The sequence below is a fragment of the Oryx dammah genome, unplaced genomic scaffold (assembly GCF_014754425.2).
Source record: "Oryx dammah isolate SB20612 unplaced genomic scaffold, SCBI_Odam_1.1 HiC_scaffold_2, whole genome shotgun sequence".
Lineage (NCBI taxonomy): Eukaryota > Metazoa > Chordata > Mammalia > Artiodactyla > Bovidae > Oryx > Oryx dammah.
The window spans coordinates 19,329,865-19,354,504 of NW_024070186.1; the positions used below are offsets into that span (position 1 = coordinate 19,329,865).

Genomic DNA, 24,640 nt, shown 5'->3' on the forward strand with positions numbered 1-24,640 from the left:
TGAGTCAGCTGTTTGCATCAGGTGGCCAAAGTATTAAAGTTTCAGCTTCAACATCAGTCCTTCCAATGAACACCCAGGACTGATCTCCTTTAGGATGGACTGGTTGGATCACCTTGTAGTCCAAGGGACTCTCAAGAGTCTTCTCCAACACCACAGTTCAAAAGCATTAATTCTTTGGCTATTGTTCACTTAGGAAGGCTTTCTTATCCCTCCTTGTAATCTTTGGAACTCTGCATTCAGATGGTTATATCTTTCCTTTTCTCCTTTGTCTTTAGCTTCACTTGTTTTTTCTCAGCTATTTGTAAGGCCTCCTGAGACAACCATTTTGCCTTTTTGCATTTCTTTTTCTTGGCGATGGTTTTGACTACCACCTCTTGTACAATGTCATGGACCTCTATTCATAGTTTTTGAGGCACTCTGTCTATCAGATATAATCCCTTGAATCTATTTGTCATTTCTACTGTATAAGGGATTTGAGTTAGGACAAACCTTAATGGCTTGGGCTTCCCTGGTGGCTCAAATGGAAAGAATCTGGCTGCTATGCTGGAAACCCAGGTTCAATCCCTGGTTCAGGAAGATCCCCTGGAGAAGGGAAAGGCAACCCACTCCAGTGTTCTTGCCTGGAAAATTCCATGAACAGACGAGCCTGGTGGTCTACAGTCCATAGGGTCCCAAAGAATTGGACACAACCGGGTAACCAACTTTGTTTCTTTAATGGCCTAGTGTTTCTCCCTGCTTTCTTCAACTGAAGTGAATATTGCATAGGAACCTGGATGGTAGGTTCATGAATCAAGGTAAATTAGAAGTGGTCAAACGGGAGGTGGCAAGAGTGAGCATCGACATTTTAATAATCAGTGTACTACAATGGATTGGAATTGATGAATTTAATTCAGATGATCATTATATCTACTGTTGTGGGCAAGAATCCCTTAGAAGAAATGGAGTAGCCCTCATAGGAAACAAAAAAGTCTGAAATACAGTACTTGGGTGCAATCTCAAAAATGACAGAATGATTTCTGTTTGTTTCCAAGGCAAACCATTCAATATCACGGTAATCCAAGCCTATGCCCCAACCAGTAATGCTGAAGAAGCTGAAGTTGAATTGATCTATGAAGACCTACAAGACCTTCTGGAACTAACATCAAAAAAGCTTGTCCTTTTTATCATTGGGGACTGGGATGCAATAGCAGGAAATCAAGAGATATTTCTACTAACAGGCAAGTTTGGCCTAGGAGTACAAAATGAAGCAGCTCAAAGGCTAACAGAGTTTTGCCAAGAGAATGCACTGGTCATAGCAAAGACCCTCTTCCAACAACATAAGACAAGACTCTACACATGGACATCACCAAATGGTCAATACTGAAGTCAGATTCATTATATTTTTTTTGCAGCCAAAGATGAAGAAGCTCTATACAGTCAGTAAAAACAATATTGGGAGCTGACTGTGGTTCAGATCATGAACTCCTTATTGCAAAATTCAGACTTAAACACATACCTAGTTGAAAGAAGATTAGAAGGTTGAAAAACTTCTTCCTCAGACTCCCAGCCATCTCAGAAAGCTCTCATCACTCACTCAGCTCAAGGGCCATCTCTTCTGGGAGGGATCTCCTACCACCCTTCATAGGTCAGGGTAGATGATGCTACTACACATGATTTTTTATATCACTCTATGCATGGACAGAAGCCACAGTCCGCGGAGTCACAGAGTCAGACGTGACTGAGTGGCTAACACTTTCACTAACACTTCACATGCATTTCTTTAACATCGTTGTTTTTGCTTAGTCACTAAGTCATGTCTGACCGTTTTGCCATCCCATGGACTATAGCCTGCCAGGCCACTCTGTCCATGGAATTTCCAGACAAGAATACTGGAGTGGATTGCTATTTCCTTCTCCCATGGATCTTGCTAATCCAAGCATAGAACCCACATGTCCTGCATTGGCAGGTGGATTCTTGACCACTGAGCCACCAGGGAAGTCACTTTAAACATCACTCTTAAGACTATTTAATCTGTATCTGTTTAAAATATTTACTAAGTATCTGTTTATGTGACTCTCATATAGTGATATTCCTGCTTATCTTCCTATTATCTAGCATAAGCCATGGTACAAAATAGGTCCTTGATGGTAATTCAATGAATTATTGTGAACATGTCCACAGACCGATCTTAGTTGGCAGAAGCCTGTGACTGAAGCTTTTGAGAAGCACTCTTCTCATAATTATATTATTGGTTCAATGGCAGCGCATCTGAGTTCTCATGTCCTCAGTGGGTAGTTTTGCTCAACTGATGCACTTCAGGGCAAGCCTTGACATGACTCATTCAGGGAATTTTGTTGTAAGAGGCATTGATGTGCTGTGTCTGAACACTGCAGTCTGTCTATCTCAGAACATCGCTGACACAAATACTGTCATTCTTAATGTAAGTAAAGTACTTAACCCACTTTCTATAGCTATCGACTGTGAAGTATTGACAAGGTGGTAGAAAACTGGCAATGTTTTGTTAATATGGCACTGATACTACTAACATCATAGCTTGAATTTCACACACAAAAAATAATTGCTTCAATGTTTTTATTTCTTCTACTTTTTAATCTAAAAACCTAGAAGAAAATAAGATAAAATTGTGCAAGATTTAATTCCACTGCACCTTGGAATTTAAATTGAACTTGTTATGCCCCACGGTCAATTAAAGGAACTTTTCTCTAAACTCTTCTGACATTTCCAAAGAGCTTAAGATGTATTTGCTCACTTTGTGGGGTTTTGAAAACTGACTCTGAAAGAAAAAAAAAAGTTATTATCACTACTGTGGATACATTTTTAACTTTTAGAGTTATGCCTGGAAAATCCCATGGACAGAGAAGCCTGGTAGTCTGCAGTCCATAGGGTTGCTAGAGTTGGACACGACTGAGTGACTTCACTTCCACTTTTCACTTTCATGCATTGGAGAAGGAAATGGCAACCCACTCCAGTGTTCTTCCCTGAAGAATCCCAGGGACAGGGAAGCCTGGTGGGCTGCCGTCTATGGGGTCGCACAGAGTCGGACACGACTAAAGCGACTTAGCAGTAGCAGCATGAGAGACTGGCCATAATTGATTTAGAAAAGACACAGACAGCTGGGCCAGGACTTGCTCCTGTGGTAAAAATAAACTTATTAAAGGTTTAAACTCTATGCAGTGTCTTTAAGACCAATGCATGAAGCAGAGCTACAATACTGAATGGGGCCATCATCATAATCCTATCCAAGGTGCTGAACTGAGCTCAGAATTCTCCCATGAGAGCCTTCAGGGGTGTATTCAGTCTCATCTCACTGAGTCCTTACTACAACCAAGAATGAGTCATAGAATTGTTACATATGATGAAAAGAGATCATTATTTTCTACCTGCTCTTGGGTTTTGTTTCATTTCTTTTTCTTTTCAAATATTTTGCTGTTACTCCTCAGTCTCCAAATTGAGTTATGAAAAGAACTGGAATAAGCTTCTTCCATGATCTTCTCTTTCTCCCATCTTTCAGTTCCAACAAATGATGCTCCAGCATTTATTCTATTTGACAAGAGTCAAATATAATCACCATTTTCAGTGGTAGCCTATATCCCCTCCTCCTAGTATGATCACTGGTGAAACATACCTGGAATGATAATTCAGTGGCCTGCAGGTCATCCTAGGGTTAGCGAAGTAATGGCCAGTGCCAGCAGCTAGAGTTACTGCTTTCACTATATTGTTGTTGGAGAAGGCAATGGCACCCCACTCCAGCACTCTTGCCTGGAAAATCCCATGGACAGAGGAGCCTGGTGGGGCCACAGTCCATGGGGTTGCTAACAGTCGGGCACGACTGAGCAACTTCACTTTCACTTTTCACTTTCATGCATTGGAGAAGGAAACGGCAACCCACTCCAGTGTTCTAGTCTAGAGAATCCCAGGGAAAGGGGAGCCTGGTGGGCTGCCGTCTATGGTGTCGCACAGTCAGACAAAACTGAAGCGACTTAGCAGCAACAGCTATATTGTTGTAGAAAAAATGTAAACTTTACGACTGGAGTGGGCTTTGGTATCCTAGAGCCCTAGACATTAGGTCTTAGGCTCCAAATGGACTGTTCATTGTATATGTGTGTATTTCATATGTCTCCTTCCAGAAGCCTTCCCTAACCTCCATAGGAGTTTGTGCTCCCTCTGTAACCATAAAGAGTGTTTTAGCTCTCAACACCTAATAATACAGCTCTGCTTACAGGTCTCTATCACTATCACATGGTTAGATGCTTGGAGACAGGGCCCATTTATCTTAAGGATCTATATCTTCTACTGATCCATATCAACTACTGAGTATATAGTAGTTGTTCTATGGTAGATAAGTGGTGGAAAGGCTTTGAGGTTGTAGCCTCACAATAAAATGACAGAAGAAATAGTTTTTCACAAATCCTGATAGTTTTGTCACATTCAATAAATCCATCACTGGCATAAAAAAAGGAAACAATATTTAGGATTTTTATCCTAAATGTACCAATATTTTAGTTTTATGGACACTTAAAATGTTAGGGTTAGAATGGAGCCAAGACATTACTTGCATTAATATTTGATGGGTAATAAAAGGAGGGCCTCTTTCAATTCTGCTGAAGTCCTTCCACCATGTGCTTTTCATTAGTGTTGCCCAAGAGTGGCATGGGAAGTTCTGGGTGAAGATAACACAGAAAAGAAATACTGGGGTTATAACTGGTGAGGCTTTCAATGTTAGCTTAAGTGTGCAGCCTTAATTTCAGGATAAAGTTCTGAACAAATGAGAGGTATTATTGGATGAATGTTTGGGACAAGTGACAGGATTGATCTATATTGTGGAATTACCTCTGGCAGTAACAGGAGAAGGATGAAGACAAAGGTGGACAAGCCTAACTGGCAGCTCCTTCATCTTTTATGAGAAAAGTGAAGAAGCCTCCACGAGAGTGTGAGATTGAGAGCTATGATAGGAGTGAACTAACCAAATCACCCCAGAAAGAAATCATCTAGAATGACTTCCAAGGGGCTCATTCAAAATGCCAGCAGGGGCTTATATATCAAGTAGAATCAGTATCCAGACCCTGCAGCACAGTCATGGACATGTATTTCCTCAGTGGCACCTGTAGGCAGCCTCTATCATTTGTCCTGGGGACTGGGAGGAGTGACCTGCTTCTATCAGCAGTGCCCATAGCAGGCCAATCAGTCATTATGCAGGTGGTGCCTGGAATTTTCTAAAAAGCTCATGCTACTTTTCTGACTGAAATGGGGTCAGGTTTATTTTTATACTTAACTGTACTTTACAATAACTTCCTGTCCAATCACTCCAAACCATTTAGATCACTGTAGAAGAGATAAATCTATACAATACAGGCAAAAAAGTTGCCTTGTGTCTTTAAACAGGCATCAAACAACATCTGGAATCCAATCCAGATGTTCCATCAGCTCAGTACTCTGCCAGAGTTTTGTGTCAACAGAAGAGAAACAAGGGGGACTCTGGGCCATGACTTCTTAGGACTCGACCATTGGCTCACTCTTCAAATAGACAGCATCACTGTGTAAAAAGTTCTGGGATATAAAATGTAATGTACTTCATGAGTGTTTTCTCAGGCTTGGGAGGGCTGATAGGTACTTAGTAAATGCTCACTGTCAGGACCTAGTCTGGGTACACTGACTAGTGACCCTGAGCTCATGCCATGCTAGGAGTCAAAAGAAACTAAGCCAGAAGCCAACAGGACTGGAGAGAAAGTGAAAGAGTCTCATTGCTAGAATCCCTAGAGGAGACAGCAATAGTCAGATAGGCAGTCAAGACAGAATATTCAGCATTACAGACACTGAAAAAGATGCTGCTTTGCTCCTGATGATTTGCAGAGACTAGGTTATAATAACCCAGAGCCACAGCAGAATAGGTCAGCACTCACAGTGAAAACCATCCCTGAGTGAGTACTTCAAGTCTTGGCATCCTGGCCTTAGTCTGAAAACTTTGATGAACACAGGACTGGAATTAGAAGTTTCCAAGGTTGACTTCAAACATTTTCTACCTTATAATTCCAAAGTGGTTTCCAGAGGAGTAGTGAAAGGTAAAATTAAAAAGTACTTTGAAATCAGACAAATGTGAATTCAAATGTGGCTCTGCTGTTAGCGTGCTGGATGGCCTTGGAATTGGACAAGTTGCATAATCTCCTGGAGGTTTGGATATGGGCATGACTTCCGCCACATCTTGGCTGTCATGAAAATGATGATGACACAGCACCATGCTTAGCACAGTGCCTGGCATGTGACAGGTGAAAGGGAACCTGAAGTCTCTCCCCATTCTTTGTCCACTCAGCTCTGTATAAATTTAGTCCCCCCCTAAAGAAAAGCAAAAGTATTGAGGAGGTTTTGCTGATAATTGCTTCTATAAAGTTTTTCAATGACAGAAAAACTGAGTATGTGACTTGTTCTGGTCCTTAAAGGAAGTATTTGGATACGAACACTTTGAAGATATAGATATCTGGTAATCTTTTCCAAATAAAAAATTTAAAATGTGAGGAAAGATATTTTTAAAATATTTTTTAGGCACCTACTCTGTGCTAGGCAATGTTCTAGGCACTAGAGATATAAAGATGAACAATTCTCAGATCTGACACTTATACACAAGTTGGAGAGAACATAACTCTGCTCAGAAATGTTTATTGCAACATTATTTATAATAATAAACTAGACACAATATAAATACTTAACAGCAGGGAAATGGCTAAGTAAATTACGTACTTCTAATTGCTGCAGCATTATGCAGTGATCACATGATCGTTGTGAAAAGAACAGACAACGATAAATAAGAGCCATCTTCTTACTGAATAAGAAATTCAGGTCCTTATTAAGGTTTGGCTCCATCCCTGAGTATCTGTAAGATAGACTTCTTGACACAACACACTTCAGCTCTTTTTCTTCACCTTGTTTTATCTTTTGTAGTACCTAGAGTCAGCCTCTTTCTGTATCTCTGCTTCTATTTCTCTGTTTCTGTCTCTCTCTCTCACGCACACACCCATGCACACGTATGCATGCTCAGTCGCTTCAGTCACGTCTGACTCTTTGCGACCTCATGAACTGTAGTCCACCAGGCTCTTCTATCTATGGAATTCTCCAGGCAAGAATACTGGAGTGGGCTGCAATGCTCTCCTTCAGGGGATCTTGGAGCCACAGAAATTGAAGGGATTGAAGCCACATCTTGACTCAGGGATTGAAGCAACATCTCTTATGTCTCCTGCATTGCCAGGTGGATTCTTTACCACTAGCAAGACCTGGGAAGCCCTTCACACACACACATACACACACACTATTATTAATTAATCTATCCCAATAGAGTTGAAGAGGAAATTTCCTCTGAGCACTGACAGTTTGAGATTCTTTGATTTAACCATCATGTACAAGTTCTGAGAGCTGTTACTATTTCTGCCTTCCCTACCCATTCACATTTTATCATCATCAGTATTTACAGCTCTGTGGAACCCAGTTGCTGGCCCTAAGAAGAATCCACATGATTTAGCCAAATGCAGTTGGGGAAATGTTAACGTCAAGGAGTGGGCAAGTATTACCAAAACACAAATTGTAAATATCTACTGATTATGTGATTTGAAAATGCCTTTCAAACAGGGAGGTATATCTCTCCTGAGTATGACCACAGTCTTAAGAATCAATGGTCAGAACCTGGCTCTTTTTCATTCTTAGACTGCCCTGCTTCAGTTCAGTTCAGTTCAGTTCAGTTGCTCAGTCATGACCGACTCTTTGCGACCCCATGAATCACAGCATGCCAGGCCTCCCTGTCCATCACCAACTCCTGGAGTTCACTCAAACTCAGGTCCATCGAGTCGGTGATGCCATCCAGCCATCTCATCCTCTCTCGTCCCCTTCTCCTCCTGCCCCTAATCCCTCCCAGTATCAGGGTCTTTTCCAATGAGTCAGCTCTCCGCATCAGGTGGCCAAAGTATTGGAGTTTCAGCTTTAGCATAAGTCCTTCCAAAGAAATCCCAGGGCTGATTTCCTTTAGAATGGACTGCTTGGCTCTCCTTACAGTCCAAGGGACTCTCAAGAGTCTTCTCCAACACCACAGTTCAAAAGCATCAATTCTTCGGCACTCAGCTTTCTTCACAGTCCAACTCTCACATCCATACATGACCACTGGAAAAACCATAGCCTTGACTAGATGGACCTTCGTTGGCAAAGTAATGTCTCTGCTTTTCAATATACTATCTAGGTTGGTCATAACTTTCCTTTCGAGGAGTAAGTGTCTTTTAATTTCATGGCTGCAGTCACCATCTGCAGTGATTTTGGAGCCCAAAAAACATAAAGTCTGACACTATTTCCCCATCTATTTCCCACCTTAGCCTTACCCATAGAACTAGCACAAAGGTTTTTACTACTGGTCAATCAAGGCCAGGACTAAGTGATTGCAGAATGTGTCCCACATCTTTACAATGTGACTTTTCAAGTCATCTCAACAACATGTACAGTGTGTTTCCCCACCTTCTGCTTCTGAGCTAGCCTCGTAACTTGCTTTAGCAAGTGGGATGTGACGATTCTAAGCCTAGCTGTAAGACACTTGCAGGCTTCTGCTCTTTCTTTTGAAGCTAAACCACTGCCATGCGACTGATCCCAGGCTATACTGCAGAAAAGTAAGAGAACATGTGGCCCAGTCACTCCCATTTCCTTTTCCATTAGCCAAGCCTTACTGTGGTTTAAGACATACAGATGAGAAAGTTCATCTGAGACCAGAATGCTCAGCTAAACACAACACACACTGCTGCCCACATACTGAGTTAAATAAATGGTGGTTGTTTTAAACCACTATATTTTGGATGGTTTATTACTTAAGGGAAACAGAAGCAAACTAGATTCCAAAATGAGCATAATTCTGGGCACTTCCCAGATTCATCTACCATGATTCCAGCCAGAATTCTAGTTTCCCATTTGTGAGTTTTCTTTCCTCATTGCTCATTCTCAATCGATAAATTAATCACACAGTAAAACCTAGAGAGATGCATTGTCTTACTTGTCTTGTGCCTTGGGGAGATACATTATTCTGTATACCTGATCTGAAGAATAATTTTACAAAGATGTATATGACAGGGAGCACCCATGCTTTACAAGTATTTATGGCAAGATAAACAGGTGAACGGAAGAAGATTAGCTTCTAGAGCTACAGTGAGACCACAAGCAGATGATTCCACAAACGTTGACACCTTTAGTTCAGGGTGTTTTTGTCCCTGGGCCAACATGCTGTTCTAGTTTCTTGTAACTGTCTGGAAAAAAAAAAAAAAAAAAACAACCCTGATTGTAATAGTATAGGGGAAAAAAATCATCATTTATTATTTTTCTCTCTTACAGTTCTGGGCTCAACTATGTGATTCTCAACTAGGATCTCTCATGAAGCTGCAGTCCAATTATGAGTGGCAATGAAGTCACCTTGAACATTCTTCACTCACCTGGCTGGTGGCTCATGCCAGCTGGACAATCTACAAGTGGGCTTTTTACATGGTTTGGGGTTCTTCACAGCAGGGTGACTGGGCACCAAGAATAAGTGTTCTGAGAGACAGCTAGGCAGAAGGGGCAACTCCTTTAATGCCTCAGGAGTCCCAGAGTATCACTTCTACTGTGAAGTTGACACTATGATCTGTTGAACAGTATTCAGTCAAAAAGGCATGCCTAGGTGCAAGAGAAAGGGACACAGATTCTACCTCTAGTACTCATGGATCTGGAAAGGTCACATTTAAAGAAAAACATGTAGGGTGGGAGGTGTTATTACAGCCTTCAATGGAAAATAAAACTTTCTAGATGTCATGATAAATAATAGGAAGTCAGGAAATTTCTGAGTCAGTTTCCTTGCCCTAAGCCAGACATTTTATTAACAGGCGATTAGAATCCTATTAATGATTTAGACATTAAATACTGTATGGCCATAGTCAACCAGGTCTTGACTAGAACTTGAACCTTGCCTGATCTGAGTCTGCCTAAAAGCATCTTGAAAGTTAATGAGATAGAAGTTACTTTTCTGTTGGCTGGATACCATCTTTCCACACACAACTAAATAATATTTAATTTAAAAATATGAACCTTGCTGTAAAGTACTAACTTCAGAGCACAGTAATTTTACTGTTGTCAGCCTCTGCCTGGATTAAAAAAAAAAAAATGCCAAACCACAGCCAACTTGGTCAACTAAATGAAATCCCAGGTGCAGAGAAAAGGCTCAACAACAACATCAAAAGACTCTTAGACACTTTATGAAGCCACAAACTACAGCAAAGTTATTGTTGCATTTCCTTGCTTTGATTTGTCATAGGTGGTCTACTCCAGTTCCCCGACTCTGAAGGATGTGGTGGGGGTAAGGGTGAGTGAATTACTTGTAAGTCTTCCTGGATGTGTTTTCAAAAACCTAACATCTATCCAGGGGAATGGATGAGGAAGGAGTAATTTTGTAGTTTTCACAGAAATTCTTAAATAAATCAGGAGGTGAAAAGGTTCTGCTTACAACCAGAGATTTCCCAAGGTTAGGAGGAAGCGAGAAGAGCAGAAAAAAGGCATGCATAATAGGAGAGCAAGGGAACATGCATTCCTGGCAAGGACATGAAAATTCAGAGAGATGTGGGAGAGCTTAGAGATCAGTAACTGGTGATCTAAGCTGCCAGTGATTTAAGGTGTTAGAGAGAAGGGAGGCACACAAATCCATGAGGAGCAATGGCTATGGTGAGTATAGGTGAGGGGAAGTGCCATTTTGAACAAAAGTACCCTTGCCCGAACCAGACACAGAAACCTCAAACAATCATAAGACCTCAAGGCCATGTAGCAAAGGACATCTCAGGGACCTTTCTGGGTCATATGGTCCATGTCTCTTGCCCAACTCTGACACCATAGAGATGGAATAAGATGGGTTCAGGGAGTCACAGAAAAAACAGATGCTGAAGCTTCCTATTAGCTTAGTGAGAATATGATCATAAATATTAAATTTTATTACAGAAAATGAAGCAAGTTATATTTCTCACTCAACAGTTTGTAGACTAAACTTCATAACCACTGCACTGTTATTTGAGAAATAAATATTTTTGTAGTTACCATTTTCTTAATTTCAAGAAAATTAATTTTACATTAGTGGACAGAAAATTAGAGAAGGAGGAAATATCTTTCATCCCAGTTTAGTAGAAAGAATACCTGGAGACAGGTAGTTTTGGGTTCAAATCTGATGATACTACTGACTGGGTATGTATTATGAGCATTTCATTTATTCTCAATTTTGTCATCCATGATATGAAACAAAGCATACTTCTGTACAGGACTCTTGAACAGTTTAATTATGACAAATGTGCAAAGGCTGCTGTGAAGTAGCAACCAGATGTGTTAGTCTTCACTTCCTATCTATGCATATTATAGGCAATCATGAAAGACTGGGCAATTTGAATATAATTAAGTTGAAGGCCAACAAAGGTCCATATAGTCAAAGCTATGGTTTTTCCAGTAGTCATGTACAGATGTGAGAGTTGGACTATAAGAAGGTTGGGCACCAAAGAATTTATGCTTTGAACTGTGGTGTTGGAGAAGCCACTTGAGAGTCCCTTGGACAGCAAGAAGATCAAACCAATCAATCCTAAAGGAAATCAACCTTGAATATTCATTGAAATGAGAGATGCTGAAGCTGAAGCTCCAATACTTTAGCTACCTGATGCAAAGAGCTAACTCATTGGAAAAGACCCTGATGCTGGGAAAGATTGAGGGCAAGAGGAGAAGGGGGCGACAGAGGATAAGATTGTTGGATGGTATCACCAACTCAATGGAAGAGTTTGAGCAAACTCCAAGAGAGTGAAGGACAGGGAAGCCTGGTGTGCCACAGTCCATGGGGTCCCAAGGTGCTAGATATGGCTTAGCAACTGAACAACAACTTGAAGGAAAAATCACGAGAAAAAATTCCATTCTTATTTACTGATGTATCATAAAATGTGATGGAATTAGAAATCATTTTCCTTGTCTGCTCTAGTCTGTCCACCCCTTCCTTCAGATATGTGGCTAAAAAAGTTGGAAAATAATTCTGTGATACTCAATATCCAAGATAGTTTCCAGTGATTCCCATTTCCTATGTAGCTCCCTCCCACACTGAATGGGGCCAGCCTGCACAATCAGTAGCGGTGTGGCTTCTGAGGCCAGGTCAGTGTTCATCTTGCTCCCTCTTGGGTCACTTGATCTAGGAGAAACAACCTAATAAACATGAGGGCAACCAGATATTCCCATGGGAAGGTCCCTGTGGTGAGAAAATGAGGCTTTCTGCCTACCAGTACTGACTCACCATCCACATAAATGGACCATCTTAGAAGTAACTGCTTCAAACCTAGCCAAGCTTCCAGGATACTGCAGCCATGACCACTATCTGACTGTTATCTCATGGGAGACCTTGAGCCAGAACCAACCAGCAACACTGCTCTCAGTTTCCTGACCTACAGAAACAGTAACAGACCAAAAACCCTTATTGTTTATGCCATTAAGTTTTGGGATAAGCTGCTAAAATAAAGTTCCATGAAAGCATTTGTCTACTTCACAGCCCAAATTTTATTTTTCTCAGTCAGTTCTCTTTAGCCATAACACTTCCTGTTAGAACTTAAGTTGTACTCATGTATCAAGTTTCAGGGGGTACATTTGCTAACTTGATTATTAAGCTTAAAAATACAAGTTCAAGATTGCTTTCACTTTTGTTTTTTAATAGACTTGTATAATTTCAGAATTAGAAAAGACCTTCAAGTTATGTGGTACAAGTATCTGTCTGTTCAATTCAGGAATTCATGAGGACATCCAGTTTCTTAATGAATATCTGAATAGTGGATTTATGAGAAACTCCTCCTCCTCTCCCCAGCAATATTAAAATTTATCTGATATGTCTCTAAGCAGTTATTTCAACTATTCATCATTCAACATCATTTAAAAAGTCTGTTTTTTTTTTTAAAGTATCAGATTACATATATCATTTCATACCTTTTAAAAACTATTAGGCCATTACCTATAGACCCACCCTATTGTATCTGTTTGCATATTATTTCATAATCTGGACACAAAATAGAATACATTCTCCTATTGACAGGTATTTTCTTCCCCAAATTTTCCCTAAAATAATATGGCAGTGAATGTCCCTGTGATAATCTCTTTGTGAACAAGTTCATGTATCTCTCTAGAGAAATTCCTGGGTCATAGGGAATGCATTTTTTAAGGTATATAATTTTAGTCTTGACTAATTATCTTCTCAAGTGGGTGTATTAATTAGTATCTTAATCTGCAAAATATGAGATAACTTGTTTCCCCACATTTTCATATATTTATATATGCACATATATATGCATCAGTTCAGTTCAGTTCAGTTCAGTCGCTCAGTCATGTCCAACTCTTTGTGACCCCATGAATTGCAGCATGCCAGGCCTCCCTGTCCATCACCATCACCCGGAGTTCACTCAGACTCATGTCCATCGAGTCCGTGATGCCATCCAGGCATCTCATCCTCTGTCATCCCCTTCTCCTCCTGCCCCCAATCCCTCCCAGCATCAGAGTCTTTTCCAATGAGTCAACTCTTCCCATAAGGTGGCCAAAATACTGGAGTTTCAGCTTTAGCATCATTCCTTCCAAAGAAATCCCAGGGCTGATCTCCTTCAGAATGGACTGGTTGGATCTCCTTGCAGTCCAAGTGACTCTCAAGAGTCTTCTCCAACACTACAGTTCAAAATCATCAATTCTTCGGCACTTAGCCTTCTTCACAGTCCAACTCTCATATATATATATATAAAACAAATATTTAAAAATTTATGATGGATTTCAAGAGCAAAGGAAATATTAGAAAATGTCCAAATGTATCCTCCATGAAAGCAAGAAAATTTCCTGTCTTTAATTTTATATATATATATATATATATATATATATATAAATTAGAACTGTTCTTGGTACATAATAGAAGATATTTAATCAGGATTAGTTTATGAATGATTGAATAGATGAACCAACCATAACAAGAAAATGGAAGAAGAAGTTTATCTTTCTCAAATCTTTTTGAAATGAGGATTTCTGCCTACAATGTTGATAGCTGGAAAGAGCATTGCTTCTACTTTAACAATCAGAAAAAGCCAAATAATCTAAATATTCACAACTTTTCTTAAACCAAACTGAGGTCACAGGGTACAAACCAGCCTGAAGTCTAAAGGAAAGTGTCTGCAAGGGGAGATGGAGCACAGAGCATGAAAGGAAGACAAGGCCACCATAACTGTAGGTAAGAAGAATTCAGTTAGCATGGTTTGAGTGTAAAAACAGAACAAAAACAGAATCAAGAAGCTAGATATAAACTGATGTATATATGGTCAAGTGGTTTACAACAAAAGAGCCAAGAACCTACAAAAAATAAAGGACTGACTTTCTAGAAAATGGTTTTGGAAAATTGGGCAGCTAAATACAAGAGAATGTAATTAGACCACTATATTATACAAACACATAAAATTAACTCAGAATGAATTAAAGACTTGAATGTAAGACCTGAAACCATAAAATTATTAGAAGAAAACAAGTGATAAGCTCCTTGACACCAGTCTTGGCAATAACTTTTTGGATTTAACTCCAAAAGCAAAGGCAATAAAAGCAAAAATGAACAAATGAGACTAAACCAAAATAAAAAGCTTCTGCACAGCTAAAGAAATCATCAACCAAATGAAAAGGCAACCTACAACATGGAAGAAAATATTTTTAAGTCATATACCTGAAAAAGGCCAATATAAAAAATATACAAAGAACCCATACAAATGAGTAGCAAAAAACCAAACAGGCCAGTTAAAAATTGGGAGACTTTTTTATTCTTGTTTTCATTCTTTTTCCCCTCTCCTTTCTCTCTTCTTTTCCCTTTGTAACTGTATGAGTTTCTTTGGGTGTTCCTGTCTGTTGAGTGTTGCTTTCACCATTTTCTTGGGGTTTTGTCTTCTGTGCTGTGTGGCTTGTGGAGACTTGGTGCTACAGTAAGGAGTTGGGTCTGAACCTCGGAAGTGAGAGATCCAAGTCCAGAGCTTTGGATCGCCAGAGAACTCCCAATGCCATGGAACATTAAGAGAGCTCTCCCTAAGGCCTCAACACTAAGACCAGGCCCCCACCCAAAGACCAGTAAGCTCCAGTGCCAAATGCCTTATGCCAACCTTCAACAAAATAGGAACGTAAACTTGCACAATAGCAGACAGGCTGTTCAAAGACATACCAAACGCAGAGACAGCCCCAAACACACACTAATGAACATGGCACTGCCCTTCAGAGAGGCAAAATCCAGTTCCATCCACTAGCACATAGGCATAAGTCTCCCCCACCAGGAAGCCATCAAAAGGCACTGGTCCAACTCCACCCATGGGGGGAAGACTCCATAAATAAGAACACATATCTGCAATTACCTTAAATATAAATGGATTAAATGCTTCAACCAAAAGACACAGGCTGGCAGAATGTATACAAAAATAAGATGCATATATATTCTTTCTACAAGAGGCCAACTTCAGACCTATGGACACACACAGACTGAAAGTGAGGGACTGGAAAACGATATTCCATGAAAATGGAAATCAAAAGAAAGCAGGAGAAGCAATATTCATATCAGACAAAGTAAACTTTAAAATAAAGACTGTTACAAGAGACAGAAAAGGACAGTACATAATGATCAATGGGTCAGTCCAAGAAGAAGACATAACAATGATAAATATATATGTACCCAAATATAGGAGCATCCCAATACATAAGGCAAATGCTAACAACTATTAAAGGGCAAACTGACAGTAACACAATAACAATTTGGGACTTTAACACCTCACTCATACCAATGGACAGGTCATCCAAACAGAAAATTAATAAGGAAACACAAGCTTTAAACTATACATTAGACCATTGGACTTAATTAATATCTACAGGGCATTTCATCCAAAAGTAGTAGATTTCACTTTTTTTCTCAAGTGGCTTTTCAGTTCCTCTTCACTTTCTGCCATTACAGTGGTATCATTTAAATATCTGAGGTTGTTGATATTTCTCCCAGCAATCTTGATTCCAGCTTGTGAGTCATCCAGCCTGGCATATCACATGATGTACTCTGCATATATTAATAAGTTAAATAAACAGGGTGACAACATATAGCTTTGACATACTTCTTTAATTTTGAAACAGTCCGTTGTTTCATGCCCAGTTCTAACTGTTGCTTCTTGACCTGCATACAGGTTTCTCATGAGGCAGGTAAGGTAGTCTGGCATTCGCATCTCTTTAAGAGTGTTCCACAGTTTGTTGTGATCTACACAGGCAAAGGATTTAGTGTAGTCAATGAAGTAGAACTTGATGTTATTCTGGAAATTCCCTTGATTTTTCTATGATCCAAAGATTTTTGTTTATCTCTGCTTCCTCTCTTTTTAAAATCCAGCTTGTAATCTGGATATTCTTGGTTGACTTACTGTTGAAGCCTAGCTTGATGGATTTTGAGCATTACCTTGCTAGCATATGAAAAGAGTGCAATTGTATGGTAGTTTGAACATTCTTTGGCACTGGTTTTCTTTGGTAGTGGAATGACCTTTTGCAGTCCTGTGACCACTGTTGAGTTTTCCAAATTTACTGCCAAATTTGAGTGTAGCACTTTCACAGCATCATCTTTTAGGATTTGAAATAGCTCAGCTGGAATTTCATTACCTCCACTAGCTTCCTACAGCCCACTTGACTTCACATTCCAGCATGCCTTGCTCTAGGTAAGTGATCACACCATCATGGTTATCCAAGTTATTAAAACCTTTTTTGTACAGTTCTGTGTATTCTTGCCATTTCTTCTTAATCTCTTCTGCTTCTTTTAGGTCCTTGCCATTTCTGTCCTTTATTGAACTCATCTTTCATTAAATCCTCCCTTGGTATCCCTGATTTCCTTGAAGAAATCTCTAGTCTTTCCCATTCTATTTTTTTCCTCTATCTATTATTTTTTTGTGTGTGTTCTGTTTACTTAAGAAGACTTTCTTATCTCTCCTTGCTTTTTCTGGAAGTCTGCATACAGTTGGGTATATCTTTCCTTTTCTCCTTTGCCTTTTGCTTCTCTTCTTTTCTCAGGTATTTGTAAGGCCTCCTTAGATAATCATTTTGCCTTTTGGCTTTCTTTTTCTGTGGGATGGTTTTGGTCACCATACAACCCAGGAATCCTGCTATTGGTAATATACTCTGATAAAACCACAATCCTAAAAGACACATGTACCCCAATGTTCATTCTAGCACTATTTACAATAGCCAGGATATGGAAACATCCTAGATGTCCATCTATAGATGAGTGGATAAAGAAGAGGTGGTATATGTATGTAATTGAGTATTACTTAACCATAAAAAAAAAAAAAGAATGAATTTGAGTCAGTTCTAGTGAGGTGGATGAACCTGGAACTTGTTAGAGTGAAGTCAGAAAGAGAAAAACAAATAATATATATTAATACATATATATGGAATCTAGAAAAATGGTATTGATAAACCTATTTCCATGGAAGTACTGGAGACACAGATGTAGAGAATGGACTTGTGGACACAATGGGGGAAGGATAGATTGGGAAAAATGGAGCAAACAGCACTGACATATATACATTATCATGTGTAATACAGATAGCTGATGAGAAGTTGCTATATAACAAAGGGAGCTCAGCTTCCAGCCTTGTGCTCTGTCATGACCTAGATGGGTCAGATGGGGGCAGAGGAGGGTGGTTCAAGAGGGAGGGGATACGTGTACAATTATGGCTGATTTGCATTGCAGTACAGCGTGCTGTGACTCATGGGGTTGCAAAGAGTCGGACACGACTGAGCGACTGAACTGAACAGCAGAAACCAATATAACATTGTAAAACTACTTTTCTCCAATTAAAAAATACATTAAAAATTGGCAGAAAATCTGAATAGACAGTTTTCCAAAAGAAGAAACACACATGGGCAACAGATACATGAAAAGATGTTCAATATCACTGATCATCAGGAAAATTCAAATTAAAACAATGTGATATCACCTCATATCCATTAAAATGGCAATTATCAAAATAAAACAAAAAATAACAAGTGTTAGAGAGGACATGGAGATAAAAATAGGCAGATTATCTTGGATTATTCTGGTGGGCCCAACGTAATCACAAGTGTCTTTAAAAGTAGAATAGGAAGGACTTCCCCAGTCATCCAGAGGTTAGGAATCTGCTGGCTAATGCAGGAACACAGGTTCAATTCCTGGTCCAGGAAGAGATCACATGCTGTGAAATAACTAAGCCCATGCACCACAAGTACTGAAGCCTGAGTGCGCTATGGCCCCAGCTCCTCAACAAGAGAAGGCACCAACATGAGTAGCCCACACACTGCAATGAAGACGCAGCACGGTAAAAAAATAAAAAATAAAAAAAAATAAAAGTTTTAAGTAGAAGGGAGAGGTCAAACAGTAGGTCAGAGTGCTCTAATATGTGAAAAATTCAACCAATCATTACTGGTTTGAAGATGGAGGAAGGATCATGAAATGTAGGTGGCCTCTAGAAGCTAAAGAAGAAAGGAAGTTGATTCTCTTTTCAAGGCTTCCAGAAGAGAGCACACCTCTGCCCTAATCCTGGTTTTAGTCACTAAGACTCATGTCACACTTATAGAGACTGTGAGCTAAATGTGTGTTGTTTCAAGTCATTAAGTTTGCGGTAATTTGTTATAATAGCAAATGAATATGCACTCTCCATTCATTCACACAGCTTCAGTAAATACCTAGGAACTGTTTGGTGACAAAACTTGGATGAGATTGACAATATGTGCACCAGGGTTAATGAGAAACTAGTGGGACATGTGCAAACAAGTAACCAAATACGGACAAACACCCATAAGCCACAATGTTCACGTATAAGAGTGTGGACAGATCATAATTATCTGATATATTATTGCAGAAATTGCTAATTTAATATAAAGAAGGAATAAATAACTTCAGAGACAAGTGGGCCTTAGGAAGCATCACTATGAACAAACCTAGTGGAGGTGATGGAATTCCAGTTGAGCTATTTCAAATCCTAAAAGATGATGCAGTTAAAGTGCTGCCCTCAATATGCTAGCAAATTTGGAAAACTCAACAGAGGCCACAGGACTGGAAAAGGTCAGTTTTCATTCCAGTTCCAAAGAAAGGCAATGCCAAAGAATGTTCAAACAACTGCATAATTGTACTCATCTCACACATTGGCAAAGAAATGCTCAAAATTCTCCAAGCCAGGCTTCAACAGTACATGAACCATGATGTTCCAGATGTTCAAGCTGGATTTAGAAAAGGCAGAGGAACCAGAGATCAAATTTCCAACATCCATTGGATCACTGAAAAAGCAAGAGAGTTCCAAAAAACATCTACTTCTTCTTTATTGACTATGCCAAGGTCTTTGACTGTATAGATCACAAAAAATTGTGGAAAATACTTCAAGAGGTGGGAATACCAGGCCATCTTACCTGCCTCCTGATAAATCTGTATGCAGGTCAAGAAGTAACAGTTAGAACTGGACTCTAATATGCTGTCTAGATTGGTCATAACTTTTCTTCCAAGGAGCAAGCATCTTTTAACTTCATGGCTGCAGTCACCATCTGCAGTAATTTTGGAGCCCAAAAAACTAAAGTCTGTCACCGTTTCCACTGTTTTCCCATAGATTTGCCATGAAGTGATGGGACTGGATGCCATGATTTTAGTTTTAGAAAATGTTGAGTTTTAAGCCAACAAAGGTCCACCTAGTCAAAGCTATGCTTTTTCCAGTAGTCATGTATGGATGTGAGAGTTGGACTATAAAGAAAGCTGAGTGCCGAAGAATTGATGCTTTTGAACTGTGGTGTTGGAGAAGACTCTTGAGAGTCCCTTGGACTGCAAGACGATTCAACCAGTCCATCCTAAAGGAAATCAGTCCTGAATATTCATTGGAAGGACTCATGCTGAGGCTGAAACTCCAATACTTTGGCCACCTGATGTGAAGAACTGACTCATTTGAAAAGACCCTGAGGCTGGGAAACATTGAAGGTGGTAGGAGAAGGGGATGACAGAGGATGAGATGGTTGGATGGCATCATCGACTCAGTGGACATGAGTTTGAGTAAATTCCGGGAGTTGGTGATGGACAGGGAGGCCTGGCATGCTATAGTCCATGGGGTCACAAAGAGTTGGACACGACTGAGCGACTGAACTGAACTGAACTAAGTTCAAATAGATTAAAAGACAAACAGTGCTTCCTCAGTCATTGAATATATTTGATTTATTTAAATAAGCAGATTACATCCCTTCATGGGGATACATGAGTGAAAAAAGTTGAAAATGAGTCAAAGGAAGAGGAGAATAAGGGGAAGGAGGAAAAGAAAGAAGTAGAAGAGACATAAAAGTATAAAGATGTTGATCTTGGAAATAACCTAAATATGACAGGTTGGAACTGGGGCCTGGAGAGAGATGGGAAGAGAGTTAGGTCACTGGCTTCACATTCAGGAGGACAGCTGTCTGGTACCTACTGGCGTTTCTGCTGTGCATTCAAAGCTCTCTCATGAGATTCTACCCCTCTGTGGTTCTCTTCTGCCTCAACCTTGTCTCTAATTCTTTTTCTGAGAATGTTATTCAAATTAGCCTTTATATAAAAGTTCTTAATTTTCTAAGTGTCCCAGAGGAAAGGCATCATGTAGACTTTCTCAAATTAACAGTTAGTATAGTGAACCGAAAGGAACATGGTCCCAAATGAAGAGGACATCAATACTGAAAAAGAATTGATGTCATGTCAGGCACCATGTTAGGAGTTTAGCTATTAAATGCATCATCTCATTTAACCCCCTTAGTTTTATGTGGTAGTTTATAACTATCCTGATCAGGAAACTGAATCTTGCCAAAGGTAACATGGGTAACAGTCAGCAAAGGGAGAAACATGGCTTCTCAGAAAGGCAGAAGGATACTGCTTGATATTCCAGTAAAAGAGAGTGAACTGTCCACGTGCAAGGGCATGGAAATCAATAGTCCTTGCTAGAAATCCCAGTATGCCCCCTGCTTGACTATCTTTGGGTATAAAGAATAAATTAGGCACTTTTATTCCTGTACCCTAACTGATGCTCAAATCATTGAGGATTTTAATTAGAATTCAGTGTTTGTACTTCCCAAGAGGAAATAGTCAGTCTGAAAGGGAATCAGTCCTGAATATTCATTGGAAGGACTGATGGGGAAGCTGAAGCTCCAATACTTTGGCCAGCTGATGCAAAGAACTGACTCATTAGAAAACACCCTGATGCTGGAAAAGATCGAAGGCAGGAGGAGAAGGGGATGACAGAGGATGAGATGTCTAGATAGCATCACTGACTTGAAGTACATGAGTTTGAGCAAGTTCCGGGAGTTGGTGATGGACAAGGAAGCCTGGCATGCTTCAGTCCATGGGGTCTCAAAGAGTTGGACATGACTGAGAGAGTGGACTGAACTGAAGAGGAAATAAAGAAGATGAAAATGAAGTTGGCTAAATCAGGAGGGAAAAGTCCACAAAGTCTGAACCACAATTCTATTTAAAAAATCAATAAAGTTAGGGACAGAAAGATGAAAGTAAAGCACACGTATTTAGTAGAGTCTGATGGAAAGTAAGTTGAAGGTCACGTCAAGGTAGCAATCAGGGTTTTGGGACAAAAACAAAGATATTGGAGGCTGCTATTTTATCAGTTAGCCCAAAACCCACTTCACCCTTACTTAAATAAAACTGAAAGAATCTGAGTTTCTCTGAGTTCTGCCTTAGATCAACAGCCTTGGCAATAAATATTGAACTCACATGGAAATGTTAGGTACCCAGGAGAGTGCTCAACCTTTGGTTTGTTCCATTCCACAAATGTACATTGAGCACTAACTGTATCCCAGCACTGCTGCCAGCACTAGTGGCCTGCAGGACAGTAAGATGCAGCCCAGAAGCTAGAGGCCAAGAAAGCAGCCTGGTAGACTAAACCTTTCAAGATCTACAGAATAGATGGTGCTTCAGAACAGGCACAGTACTGCTTTGGGAGTCAAGAATACTGGACCCCTTCACACATACAGAGCAATTTGAGTTGGATCTCAAAATATACATAGGAACTCATCAGAGAAAAACAAAGAAAAAATAAATATCTTATTCAGTAAGACAATATCTGGGAATATACGCCAAGAAAACAGATTTTAAATAAATGTAGGAAGATATTGAGGCTTCCCTGGTGGCTCAGATGGTAAAGAATCCACCCGCAATGTGGGAGACCCTGGTTCGATCCCTGGGTTGAGAAGACTTCCTGGAGAAGGGAATGGCTACCCACTCCAGTATTCTTGCCTGGAGAACCCCAATGGACAGAGGAACCTGGAGGGCTACAGTCCACGGGTTCGCAAAGAGTCAGACATGACTAAGCAACTAAGAACAGCACATGAAGATACTGAAAGCAGATTTACTCTGAAATTCAAACATGGAAACAATAAACATGTTCAACCATTGAAGAATAATTTCACATTATTTAACCTAATGGAATTTCAGTCTAACAGTTATTCCAATGAAAATGGGAGAAAGTCTGTGAAGACGATGTAGAAACAGAGAAAAGAATTCATAAAAAGACAGGTAAAATACAAATAAATATTCCACGTGTAACATAAATTCAAGCATGTAAAATGTTTCTGAGTTGACAATGATGAAAAAGAAAACTGAAATGAGAATAATTGTTGTAATAGCAGCAGATGCAATGAGAATATTAAAATCAATTCATATTAATTTATACATATGTGTGTATAATATAGGCATCTATGCATACATACAAGTATATACAGATTTACATTTTGGTTAACCAAAGTGATCCCAAGTTAATCAGAATCCTTTAAAAGAGTTTAGTCGGTTATCTAAAATATTCCATTTAATCTAAGCCTGAAAGAAACAAATTAACCTATTTTTTTTTCCCCCAGGGAAACAAGAAGCTCACTGTTTCCATTCTTAAATCAAGAAGTTCCATTGTTAAACAGAAATATCAAACAACGGTCAACTGAAGTGGGAGTGATTCCCATGCTATGAAGCTGCAGGTTTGGAGAAGAAAAGTTTCAGAAAACTTACTTACCTGCTGCTGTCACAGTATCTGGATCAGAGATGTGATATCCTTAATTACACCCAAGATGGCTTTGCAATAAGATATGGGGGATACCTAAGTTTTTTGTATCTTGAGTCTTTGGCAAGATGTTCCATTTGGGTCATCTCTTCAGACCTGGTTTCTCTATGACTGATAAATGGCAAGGGTCTAAGTGAAGGCTTCAACTAGATATTAAGTGCATCCAACAGAGATTTGCTATGTCCACAAACAAAACTACACTGTAACAGGTTGCTGGGCATGACACCAACCTCTCTATATATGGAGCAACTCAGGGCATCTATTACAGTTGTATCAGTCAGCAGAGGTTAGGTTATTCTACAGTGACAAACAGCCCTCCCACCTCAGAGGCTTAAAACAATAAAAGTATATTCTTTGCTCTTGTTGAATGGATAGCATAGCTTGGCACAGTGGGGTTGGGTGTCTCAACTCACTTCAGTAACTCAAGGAATCAGGCTATCAAAGCAGCCACTATCTTCATTATTAAAGTATAGTTGATTTACAATATTTTATTAATTTCTGCTTTACAGCAAAATTATGCATTTATACAAATAAATATATTCTCTTTCATATCTTTACCATCATGGTTTATCACAGGTTATTGAATACACTTCCCTGTGCTATACAGTAGGACCTGTTATTTATCCATTCTACATGCAACGGCTTGCATTGAGCAATCACTATCTTGAACATTGGCACTTTTCCTGAGAGAAGACAGTACTCAAGGGTCTTGCTGGTCTGGAAGTGTTTCATTACTCATAATTCAGTTCCCAAAATTGATCACAAGTTTCTACCAATAACAAGGGCCCATGAAGTAAAATCCTACTGCATGTTCAGAAGGCAAAGAACTGGATAAATATTGTTAATGACAGCCATAAAAATCTTCCTTTCTCCACTGTTTATTATTATTATTTTTTAGAGAAGGATTTATCACTTGCAGCAAGTAAGGAGAACACTTGCTTCCCCAAAGCAGTGTCTCCACTGTTTATTTTTAACAGAGTCAGGATTCACTGAGATGTGCCTTCAAACACCATCTCTGAGAGACAGTCTGCAGGGTCACAGGGCAGCAACAATCAGGAGGAGGTCTCAAAAAGTACAAAACAATTTTAAGAGACTGGTGGGTCTGGTGGATAAAGGAAGATTAGAAGAATTAAATATGTATAGTTTGGCTGAGCCTACTCAGTGGGGAGCAACAGTGGGTGGTGGAGGTGGATGGGTAGCAATCTAAAAATATCCACCAGATGTAAAGGACCAGCGGGAGAATTATTGAGCATGAAAATCAGAAAGTATCACTAGGCATTCGAGAAAGATATATAAAGAAATAGGCTCTGGGATCATGAAATTGGACAATGCTAATGATATAAATAAAGTGAAAGAGACAGAAGCACTTTGAATACTTTTTCCTTGTGAAGACAGAAAAAAAAAATCCAATGGATAAGAACTGAAGAGGGTTGGAGCCATCCAGGATGAAAATGGAGGGCCCCAAATTCATGTAAGAAGTTCCTGACTCCTAGTCAGATTTGAGGGGGTGGGAAGGAAGCTTATACCATCCTCTTGATAAA

The 24,640-nt window shown here is 39.6% G+C and overlaps 1 protein-coding gene across 1 annotated transcript in view; it reads right to left on the reverse strand.

The window, feature by feature from the left end:
* Positions 1-24,640, reverse strand: part of CPNE4 (copine 4) — a 493,909-nt gene that overhangs the window by 361,650 nt on the left and 107,619 nt on the right. The window lies entirely within an intron of this gene.